Source organism: Mauremys mutica, chromosome 7 (genome assembly GCF_020497125.1).
Source record: "Mauremys mutica isolate MM-2020 ecotype Southern chromosome 7, ASM2049712v1, whole genome shotgun sequence".
Lineage (NCBI taxonomy): Eukaryota > Metazoa > Chordata > Testudines > Geoemydidae > Mauremys > Mauremys mutica.
The window spans coordinates 19,131,010-19,143,216 of NC_059078.1; the positions used below are offsets into that span (position 1 = coordinate 19,131,010).

Consider the following 12,207-nt stretch of genomic DNA (forward strand, 5'->3'; position numbering starts at 1 on the left):
TGCAGCTCATCAGGACAGGTAACATGGGTAGCAGGATTTTAAGAGGGATGAGAAAATAAAAGAAAACCCTTTACTAGGGAGTTTTCCAGGGAAAACTTCAAAAAAGTCTTGGACACAGTAATTCTTATCTCTTTGTTGGTATTGTAAATCGAATTCCCAATGTTCTTTGCTTTCTTCTTTAATTCAGAAATTTGTTGATATCTATTCATCTCTTTCGCATTCCCAAAATCTAACTGCACATATATCAGGGCAATGCATTGGGCATATTAGAGGGTCCATTTCCAGAGAATTTATGTGAGACTAAAAATAGGAGGTAAATCACCAAAACTGCTGAAACTGCAGATAAAGCACCTAAACATCATTATTTTCTGAAGCCCTGCTAAACAAGGTATGAGAAATCACAGAAAATATAGTAGTCCAAAATCATTCTACTGTAACTATAGACTGATGTAATTACACAAGGGATACATCTGGGGCAAGGCTTTAATGAAGTGACTAATTTTCTCATGGGACCATTAAAGATCCCTAATGCTTCCCCCAATTTTTCTTTACTTTAATATCACTTTGAAGCCACCATTTTTTTTCAGCCTGAAGTCTCACAAACATAATATTCTACTCTACCACTCCTGAGGAGCTGGATGTTTTGCTGGGTGACTGCCTTTCCATGGTGGGAAAGTAATTCCATTTTGTGTACATATAGTTTTGGAAGGACATTGTTATGCAAAGTACTATATAAATGAAAGGTGGTTGTATTTGATTAAATGCATCCACTAGATTCAGTGGAAATGAGGAACATCAGGGAAAAATGTAGTGTATTATCTCTTTTGCTCAAGGTCAACTGTATGGAACGCCCTTCAGAAGCCATTTTAATGGCTTCAGAGCTGATAATCTATCCAGTTACGAGCTTTCTGAACTAAAATGCTGGTATTCCATTGGACTAGTGTGTCCTTATAAGAATGCATAGCAGCAAAATCATGTTCTGTAGTAGAAAGGTTAATAGTTTCTTGTTGAGTGGGGTGAATCTTTACCCTAAACTAGTGCTACTGTTGTGTCAGCAGTGGGGTTAGACATCAGGTCTCTTACATAGTAGCACAGATTATTAGAGAGTAGCAATCGTAGCTCAAGACAATTCTAAAGAACAAAACTAGAGGTATTGCTGTGACACATAACACTCCAGCACCTAATTCTTCAGTATCACTACAACAACAAAGCATTATTGGACTGAACAGAGAGGATATTAGCCAATCCATAAATATGCCTGGAGAGCATCATGCAGAACTGTTAATGGATACAAATTCTCCTTTTTATTCCCCTGAAACGGATGTTAGGAGATGAGTCTGAGCCAGGCAGCTGGGTGTTCCTTAGTCTGGACCAAGTAGGGCTCTTGTGGTCAAATTTCCTGTTTTCCACCAATGGGATCTTTATAGGTGAAATAACTGGATCCCACGTAGTCTACGAAAATAAATCAGCATTTGGGAAACTGGAAGCACATTCCAGCTCGTGATTAGAGCAGGTGCTGGAGAGCCATACGGAATCACTTAAAAAGTCATACAGAACTTTTCCCAGTCCTTCCTTTGCATCCCAATAAACCAGGAAGTGTCTGGGGTTTTATTGCAGAAGTGGGTGGGAGGAGAGAAAAAGGGAAAGAAAGAGAAAGAGGGAGCACAATTAATTGCAAAGCAAGCTTGAAACCGAGGCCTATTAATTGGAGGGTTTGAAAGCTCCCAATGACTACTTACAGAGCAGCAGTGGCAGATGTGGAGATTATAAAACTTCCTGTTTCATAAAAAAGATGATCTGTCCTTATCTGAGAGACCATATAGCAAGGGGGAGCTACATTAGCTCTCGCTAAAGGTAAAGATCCTTGCATGAGTCTGAAGACAGCACCAGGAAGGACATAACCTGGTCAGTCAGATAAGCAGATCCTGGAAAAAGATGTAATTGACCACAGGATAGCCTGTTTCTTTTATTACGATGCTCATGATCTACACCTTCTCTCCTGCTCCCATTCCAGCATTGTTTTCATCTGTAGAAATATTTTACTCTCTGTGTGTATGTGTCTATGTAGGCCTTGATGATGTGCTGTCACCTACCAGGTGGGGTTGGGGTCTATTTCACATATTTTAACATGCATATAACACACAAGGAAATACTGCAATGTGAGAGATCCAAGGGAAGCTTAGAATCATGAGACACCAGATCGGTTGCCCCAGTCACTGAAACTCAGTGTCTACAGAATAGGTATCAGCAGAGCTAGCTTCCCCCCACACTGCCTCATGAATGTGCCTCTCATCTGACCATAGCAACCACCTCTAGAGACAAGAGGGGAGCTCAGCCTCCATGGTCCACTTAGTTTCTCTGCTGAATGCAGTTGCCAATCAGAGCCAAAGGGGGTTGGTGTTTTTTTGTGATGTGGATATCTGTGCCCAGGGAACTATTTGTTTTCAAATTTGCTCTTAAAAATATACTTAAACTGGGATTTAGCTGCTAAATCTAGCTCAGGGTGGATGTTTGTACCTGATATGAAGACTCTGCTCCACTCTATCCTGACAGTGACATATAGAATAAGCAGGAGGAACCTTTTAAATCATGAAGTATTCCAGTGACGGTTCTGTTGACACTGCACATGAGGAGACCAAGGATCAAGTAAGCACAACCCCATTGATAGAATTAAAGCCCTATCAGTTAATATCGAGAAGTGTATTACACAAGTCATGGTAGAGCTCAGAATAGAACCCAAGTCTGCGGTCTCCTAATGCAGGGCTTTAGCCAAAAGACCAAAGAGTATCAGGAGTCACTATTCCAGTAGGTTCAAACAGGCTGAATTCTGCTTTAGTCTGAACAATCTGGCTTGAGACAGACAGAGTCAGGTATCCTAATGGTCCGGGTGAACCCATGCTGTGAATGTATTTCTTCATACGCTACTGTGCAAACCGCAAGTTATTATTAAAAACAACATTCCCCTTTTTAAAAAAATGATATATTAAAAACATACACTGTCTGCCCAAATAAGCTCATTCATCAGACGAAAAAAAATGCAGCTGTTTTAACACTCCATGGGAAGGTGATTCTGCTGGGTGATTTAATAGAAATGGCAGCAAGTTTTTTCCACTCAGAGACAATTTCCTGGCCTCCTGCCGCACCGTATGTAGTGTGGTTGAATGTGCTGAGAAAGGAAGCAAGGGCTCAATAAAAAGAAACCACTACGGTCATATATCTCATTCAACGATGCACTGCTTCTTCCATCCAGCCCTGAACAAGGATGAGTAAATCAGTTTGGAGATGCTAAGAATCTTTTCCCACTAGATCTAGTAGACATGATCTAGTAGCCTCCCAACATGTCAAACTTTTAGGGATTGAAAAATTATCTTTTTTTTTTCCATTCCCTTTCCAGTGGAAGTACAAACCTCCATGAAACCTCGTAACCTCCAGGTACAAACACCCACAAATTCTGAGGCTGTTCCAATGTGGATCCAAATTTTACCTTGGCCCCATCTCCAATAACTGTGATGGCCAGCCCTTCAGCTCATGTAAATCACGGTAGCTCCATTGACTTCAGTGTGCTATCTGGATTTACCCCAGCTGAGGGCTATGTAGGTGTGATTTTAGTGCTGGTGAAAGTTGCTAGGTTAACAGTACCGGGATCTGAACTGCTCTCTCTATCTGCAGAACAGGCACAGCATGGACAGAGACAGAGCTGGGGAAAAAAGCTATTCTGAGCAAAAGGACAACACTGGCACAAGAAGAAATGGGTATAAAGTGGCCATGAATAAATTTAGGCTGGAGATTAGTTGAAGGTTTCTAACCCTCTGAGGAGTGAGGTTCTGGAACAGTCTCCCAATAGGCGCAGTGGGAGCAAACAACTTAACTAATTTTAAGATGCAGCTTGATAAGCTTATGAACAGAATTATATGATGGGGTTGCCTCTGATAGCGGGGGACTGAATTCAATGATCCAGGAGGTCCTTTCCAGTCCTATGGCCTAATGTAATCCTCCATCTTACCCGGAAGAACTGACTATCGGTAAGAGTGAATATGGTCCAATCATTCTTTGGCTTCTCTTTTGCAACAGTTAATTAGTGCCAGGCATGGTGAACATGCTAGTTCACTGGGAACCAGAATGGGACTCATTTAATTTAAACCACCAAACAGTGCTCAGAAGCTGTATCTACACTGGGAACATTTGGATCGGTAATTCTCCTCTTGCGGACAAACAATAGAAGCTGTAGTGTAGACGGGGGCAGGTGTTTTTACCACTGCGTCACTACAGCTGGTAAAAAAAAAGAGGACCAAAAATCATGAACATTTCCACCTATATTTTTGAATTTTGAAATGTTTTGACCAACTCTGTGGCTGGCCCCGAGCAAGATGCAAGTCTCATGAAAATTTTCATAAAGAATTTAATTGCATTTTTCCATCAAAATTTAAAAAATTGTCCAGTTCTAGTTGTCAAGTCTGTGCCACATCTACATTAATCCACCACTGATCCTTCCATCATTGTTATCTCATTACAGGTCCAAGTTTTCCTCATTTAAACATGCCCAGCTGGTTAAATTTCAGACACTAAAGATACAGAGGTGGAAGACTTTCATATTCTTTTCTCCTATTCTTTGTAGCAACCAATTCCCCTTCTAGGTGCCTCTCCTAATTGAAATGAATCTACTAATCATTTTGAAGCTCCTCAGTCATTGCAATTAATTCAGGGTTTAGAAAAGAGAAGCTTAGCAGCTGTAGCAAGCATATCCCGAATCTGCTTAAGTAACTAATTAGAATGTTACAGAGTTGCCACCCATTCCAAATGAACATCCACAGAACAAATAACTGCCCATTTTATACCATAAAGGAATGAAAAAAACTAGCACCTCTTTTCCACTCAATCTCAGCAAATTTAATTAATCATTAATTGCCCAGACTTGTGATTATAATTAACTCTGAGAAATTATTGAATTCCAATTGCCCAGATAGCCAGCCTTACAATGATTAGTACCAAATCTTGAAATATAATAGTAATAGCTAGAAACATCCATTTCCAAAAAATTATGCCATTGCTGGAAGTGCTGAGTTCCTGGGAAGCCATTAATCAAAGGTAAAGTGCTTGTGCAGTCCAACTCCAATCCATTATGGCACCTGAAGGTCTCCAAATTCATCATCTGAACAACCCAGCCAAACACAGAAGATACCAAACATTGAGTCCATATAATTTCCTGATGGATCAAAATTTCCTAAAATAGAGGCATGAACCAAAATCAATCCATTTCAGGCTCTGCTCATAGCAACCGATCCCCAAAAGGACTCAATCTTGCACTCTGATACGTGGGCACACAGTACTACACTACATTGTAAAAGCTGTTCTAGTGTTATTACCCCCAGCATTGCTCAGATTTAAAAATGTTATTAAAGTGAATGTTTGAAATGAAATACACACAGGTTGAGAGGGAAGGTACTGTACATCTGGGGTCAGGCTTGGGTTAGGGGGGGTTACAGATATCGTTTGCAAGGATGAAAAGATACATACATATCGCATAACCGGCATAGACCCAGATTGGGGTGCAAGTTTTTTTTTTAAGTGTCAGTGGATAAGTGGGCTTGGGTACGCCACCCATGGGATGAATAAGGAGTCCAAGTCAGTATCAGTGTAGCGAATAAGTACATGGGTGGGGTGCATCCCTTGGTCCATTGGGGAAGGAAGTGGGTTATTTCCCTAGTTGGCGGTCTCGGTTACTCGGTGTGGTATTGGCGGTGTCCGGTGATGTGTCCGGTATAAATGTCTCTGGACCACCTGACAGCTGGAAGCCCTAGAAAACTAAGTTGTATAGATTTGGAAGTTGAGGAAAAGGAGGCACAACGATGCTCACAACTATCATGAAAGCAAAGAAAATGTTTTGCTTTTTCATTTGTGCCCACAGCTACTTTTCATGATATATTTGCCTAGGGAAAGCACCCAACAGCATCTCTGAGCCTCAATCACCACTGGAAACATACACTTCATATAAGTGGGATCTTGCGAAAGTCATGGAGCACAGAGAGACTAAAGCTATGTCTATGCAGCAATTAAACACCTGTGGCTGGCCTGTGTCAGCTGACATGGGCTCACAGGGCTCAGGCTGCGGGGCTATAAAATTGCTGGGTAGACTGTTGGGCTCAGGCTGGAGCCTGGGCTTTGGGACCCTGCCCACTTGCTGGGTCCCAGAGCTTGGACTGCAGCCCAAGCCCAAACATCTACACTACAATTTTACAGCCCCGCAGCCTAAGCCCGGCAAGCCCAAGTCAGCTGACACAGGCCAGCTGCAGGTGTTTAATTGCTGCGTAGACATAGACAGTGAGATGAATGTTCATAGTAAGTGGTGCGGGTATATCAGTATGTGGCACTCCTCTCTCGGAGTAAACATTGAAGTGAATACCAGCTCTAGTTAAAATTCTCATCCAGAGCCAGAAGTGTGTTTGGATTTCAAACACCCCAACAATCTGGGGTGTTCAGATCTGGTGTTCAGGTTTGAGCCCCCTCTTTACTTTGAACCAATATCCAGCACAATGTTAAGGGACACTCTGCAAGGGGTGGCATGTGGCAGATGAGGCTTGAAAATGAGGTCCTGACCACCTGTGGCCATTACAGATTCCATGGCTCTTTCTATCAGAATAGTTAACCCTCAGGTGCTGGCTATGTTCCTACTTGCGTAATTCTATTCTGCCTACATAGAGTGTTTATCCTGATCCCAGCAAAACTCCTGTCCAGTTCTACACTTTTCAGTCAATAAAGACCTACATATTAATGGAAATTGCCTTGTGTGTCTATGTAGAGTTTTCATTATCTAAAAAAACAAACTGATAATCTATATGATATATACCAATACTGGGAGGCCAGTAGTGTCAGCCCATTGGGGAGGTATGAGGGATGGTGGGGGAGTATAATTATAGGGGAGCCCTAATCTTTGTACAATCAAAGTCTTCATTGAACATAACAATTTGCATACTTCTAAAGCCACCCTCTCCTCTAATATGGTGGAGTGGCCCATAGAGACTACATGTCCCAGGATGCAATGCTCCAGTCTTCTTTGACTGTCCCAGCATTATATGCTAGGGGGACCTGTAGTCTTTGATTTCAGCCATGGGCTGCCTTTTAGTATTTTGTGAGCCATGTTTGCCTTGCGTGTTGCTCTTTGGGGCCTCCTCATTATCACCTTCAACCTCTCTCCTGGTCTTGAAAGGGGAAGTGGCACCTCTAATTAAAAAGTGGCACTTCTACGGTGGCAGAGTGAGTGGTCTACGCACTACACTGAACAGTGATCGTCCCAAATTTCTCATTACTGAGCACAGCAGAAACAATGCCAGATGAACGGCAGGAAATTCTAACTATCGCGGCAGACACAATTAGTCTCTTATCCTGCTATTGCTAGGTACAATCTAGGTCAGGGACCCTGACCTCAGCATGCACACACACACACAAATTAATCCAAAACACTGCAAATGAGTTTAAGAACTGGCAGACTGTAGTGTGCACGTTTTGAATACTGTATCAATAGGGCTTGTTACAAGGAACTTGACCCAATGCCAAGCGTGATTTTTTTTTTTCCTTTTAAGAGATGTACAAAATGGTCTGACAGCCATTTTGGCTCAGGGTTCCCACTGTAAAATTACTCTAGCCCATGCAAAGTTATTTTCCCACTGCAGATGAAGAGAACAATGAATAAATAAATAAGGAAAATAAATTCAGCCTAATGAAATTGAGGATGGGCTGTTGTTCTCTGACACAATTTGTCTTTAGGCTTTTGTCAAGCATTTCAGACAGTGTAACAGCCAAACAAGCTCGTCCTTTAGCCAGGCTTCCCCATTCACTAAAGCATTTCATTAGGAAAATAATCACTTGATTGGTCCAACCAAACTTTGAACAGTATCCAAGGAATCCACAGCAGAAACAAAAATATGCCTCAGCCACTCACTCACCGGGTGATCTCTTCCAACCTTTTCCATTTAAGTAGTGATTAAGATATCATTGGTCTATCAAGGTGTTAGGGCCAAAAATGTTACTTTTCTGTAAACGTTGGTCCCAACATAGAAGTGTGCTGAGAGTAGAGAGAAGATTGCATGCTATGTTATCTAGCATGCCTGTCTAGGTCTTTACATGATGTCCATCTAAATAGTACTGAATAGATGTAGTGCACTGTGCACTGTATTTGATAACGTATAGTCACAGCTCTGTTTGTATCAAGGAATTAAATCGGGAGCTGCTTATTTTCTTGTGCATGAAAGAACGTTGGTGAGATAGTGCTACCTCAGAGGAGTTCTGGAAATTAAACTCAATCAGCACAGCAAACTTTGAAGGTAAGTCATATTTAGACCTTGAAAACTCAGGTTTGCTACATTTTCAAGTAAACAGCTAGAGCATATTGATATATTTTTGCGCTCAGTTGTTTCCTCAGTGTTACTTCTCTATTACTAGCCTTGGAGAAGCTATGGAGTCCAGCCCAAGTTTGGGTTCCCAGCTTGTGCAGAGCCTGGCATAGTTTGCATCTATTAGTACACTGCCCTTTGTGCAAACTGCTCCATTCTGTGCAACTCTTTGCTACCCAGGGAGAAATTCTTTGTGTAAGATGGAGGGATGCCTTTAGCAAACCTTAGCCACATGTTAAAATTAGAGGTGAGGCCAAATTGCAACAGAATACCCAAACCACCTTGAATGTTGATGAAACTCATATTTGGATCTTAATATGAGCGTAGAAGTTCCGACCCATCTTTATGAAAAGAACCTGAACCAGAATAGAAGATCAGATCTCCTTAAACTTTGGGGAATTTAGGGTGTCGGTTTTTCAGTGCAGACCAATCTCTTGGGCTAATTTCATTCACTCCTTGACTTGAAGACATAAGTGATAATAATTTCAATGGGAATTATGCACACACATTGGAACGAAGAATGGATTGAGGCTAATTATGGCCTAAATTAAAAAAAAATGAAAAATGCAGGAGAAGCAACCCTGGAATGGGTGAGGAAGCCAAATCAGATGCTGGGAAAGATAGCCCCATTACCAAGAGTTTGGGGGAATCTTTGGAATGCAAGGTCCAGACTGCCTGATTTGTTCACCTGGTCTGAGTCCTGTAAAGAACATACCCCAGAGAACTGCATTACCTTAGAGTAGGGCAAATAACATCTAACTCTCCAGATTTTTATCACAACTACCATGCCAACTGATACAGAATTTCTGAGTTAACACAATGTTTCCACTCTTTCAGCTCAATAGCAGAGTGGGTGTATGGAAATGTCATCATTTTGGCAATCAATCAAACTATTAAAGTCTCTGCTGAAAGGCCAAACAGATTCTGTTATGCTGAACAAATAGCTGCTCCGGACGAGGCTGCAAATGAGATGGAAAATGCAGCTCCTGCTGCAGTCTTAAGAAAAGAATTCCTCGCTCCCCCCCAAAACCAGTCAGGGTGTGGTTTAGTTTTCAGTCTTCATTATTGAGATGTGGATTTGTAAAAGAAGACGAGACATTAAAAATAGTACTTTCAAAAGGTTTTGTTGAGAGAGATGGTAATAAAACAAAAATAATAGTTTGTCCAAGCTCAGTTTTCCTCAGGGGCACCCTCAATGCCACTTTTGTTGTGGATAAGGAGTGACTGCTTTTCTTGGGACATTTGTGCACAACGGGGTATTTGTGCCAGCTTCAGTTATGCAATGTGGTACTTACACCAACCTGGGGTGCAAAGAGAAGTCATATTTTGTACTTATAGCGGCATCCCCAATACTATGCAAATGCACAAAGCAACATCTTTATTAATTATTATTATTTATTTGTATTACAATAGCATCTCAAAGCTCCAATCTGGGGTCAAGAGCCCATTGGTCTCAGGACAGCACACACATGCAATAAAGAAGACAGTCCCACCTCCAAAGAGCTTACAATTTCAGCATATGCTGAGAGGCAATAATTGGATACAACAAATGAATGGCAGTGGGAGAAGACACGGTCATAATGACATGATCATGTTTAGTATAACAAGCAGCTGTCACAGTATATCAACTGCCTGGCTATTTTTGAGTGACACTGTGCTGCGGTAGCCAGCAAGGGTACCAGTTGCTGCCACATGTGATGAAGTTTGCTTGTGATGTAGGCACCTGTGCACTAAGGATGTGAATGAGACCACCAAACTCATTTCACAAGGATTTCCATCCCTGCTAACCTGAGGTGGATTTGAACCAGTGACCAAGAGGTGAAAGAATCTCCCCTCTCCAGTTTTCTGATGAATTCATCCTTCTCATGATGTTATTTCCAAGGAACCATTTACACCTTGTCTCTTCACAAGAAGTGGGATAGTTAACGAATAGAAACAATCAAGATTAATCTGAAAAAACAAACATGCTGATTATTTCTATGGACAACAGTCCTCCAGAGTTTTGTGCTCTTTCAGCAACTGTATATTTCTGGGAAGATGGAGGGGCATATTTCCAGCACAGAAACATGACCTAACTAAAGTTGTGAAGGTGGAACCTTATCTTAAAAATGGTGTCTGACTGGGATGAACAACATGGAAGTGTAGAAACTGGTTAGGGGAGGAGTGCACAGCCAATATTAACTTTTGAGTGCCTGGCTTTGCAACCTTAACGTTCTTTTGACATGAGTAACTTTGGTTTTGTGTGTATAATAATATTAAAATGAAATACGGCTAACAAAATAAACCCACTTGAAGCAGAAGCTTCTCAGCACCCCACAGATGAACCCCAGCTGCAAGGTTCAAGAACAAAGTTTGAGGTTGTTTGGATCCTGAGGTTTGGCTCATCAAGGAAATTGAAAGGGTGTAGGGAGAAAGAGCTGTGAAATATGGATCTGGAGTCCTTCAGAGTTTGAGGTGTTCAAACGCAAGGGACTGGCATGGCTCCAACTCTCCTTTTAAATTTAAAATTCTTCCTTTATTTCCCTAAATTTTTAAAAATTAATATAATAAAGCACAAAGGGAAACAACAATGCTTCTTCCTCCAGGAGTGAATGAATGAATGGCAAGGAAGAGAATGAAATCCCTAGTTGAAGATCATTTAGTGAAACATTGAGTTACAGACCCAAACACTTACAACCAAAGCAAAACACCAACTGTTCCGCATGAAATTGATGACTAACAAGAACACAGAGAATCACCCAGCATAATAACATAGCTATCACAGGTATCCTTTCCCCGCTCTAATGAGGCTAACTGGCTGATTTAAGCCATATGTTTTAATCATCATGAAAACTAGGCTGATTTCCCTCCTGTCTTAAAACAGCATTTCAATATTGGCTAATAAACCTACAGCTAATGCTACCCAGTTTCTGCAATACACATTGGCTGTGTGGAAACTATACTCCTTCCCCCAAGGGATAGCAGTGAGTGGTTTACATTTTGGGGTCAGACCAGGAAAGCCCTCTTTGTTTTCATTCACTTGTACCTTCAAGCCAACTTTGTGGCACTAAGTAGATAAAATTAGTGTCAAAGCTGAGTTTTCCAGTAACTAGCCCACGAGCTGTAATTTTTATGGGAGTTCTTTCTATTATGGATTACCAACAGTTTAGGATTCTTTCCAGCTGGAATGGAGCGGCGTGCACTCTTTCACACAAATGTTTCTAAGCTAAAACCTTCTAAGCACAGGCATAAAACAAAAGCCCCGTCCCCTGGATATAGCTGTCAGCTTGGAAGTGAGAGCAAAAAAGACATTTCCTGTTTTTTCCAAATGGTTTTCCCAGGCAGTAAATGCTCTTATAACTTGCACATCACCCTAGAATCAAACACCCTGTAAGATTTGGTGCTATTTAGCTTTTGTTGAGATGAACTTTAGCATGCCTCCAGCCAGTTTAGCCAGTGGGAAGCTCCCCTTTGGCTTACCTCACAGAATTGTTCCCTCCAGCTCATGAAGCTCCTCATGCAAGTCTCAGCTGCAGTAACATGGAGGCTACACACCCACTAGCCATGCCTAGGTAGGGAATTCTGTAAAAAAATGTGCTAGCACCAGTTTGGCTGAACTGGGGTTAGTACTGCTGCGAGTGCCCGTGTAGACAAAATTGGCAGCAGATGCTGTTTTTACCAACTTGTCCAATGGATGAGAGACTCCACTAACTGGTGAAGTCTCTTGTAATGACTGGCTACCAGTTTGCAGGCTCAGCAATCTCCAGTTTGTTTTCTAAAAAGCAATTGTCTGCAAGGTGTTCATCATACTGGAGACTGCTGCCCAAGCTTGGGCAGGCTT

General features: G+C 41.6%; 1 protein-coding gene across 2 annotated transcripts in view; it reads right to left on the reverse strand.

Annotated features, from left to right (window-relative positions):
• FGD5 (FYVE, RhoGEF and PH domain containing 5) overlaps window positions 1–12,207 on the reverse strand; it is a 153,042-nt gene that overhangs the window by 56,719 nt on the left and 84,116 nt on the right. The gene's annotated exons all lie outside the window — the stretch shown is intronic.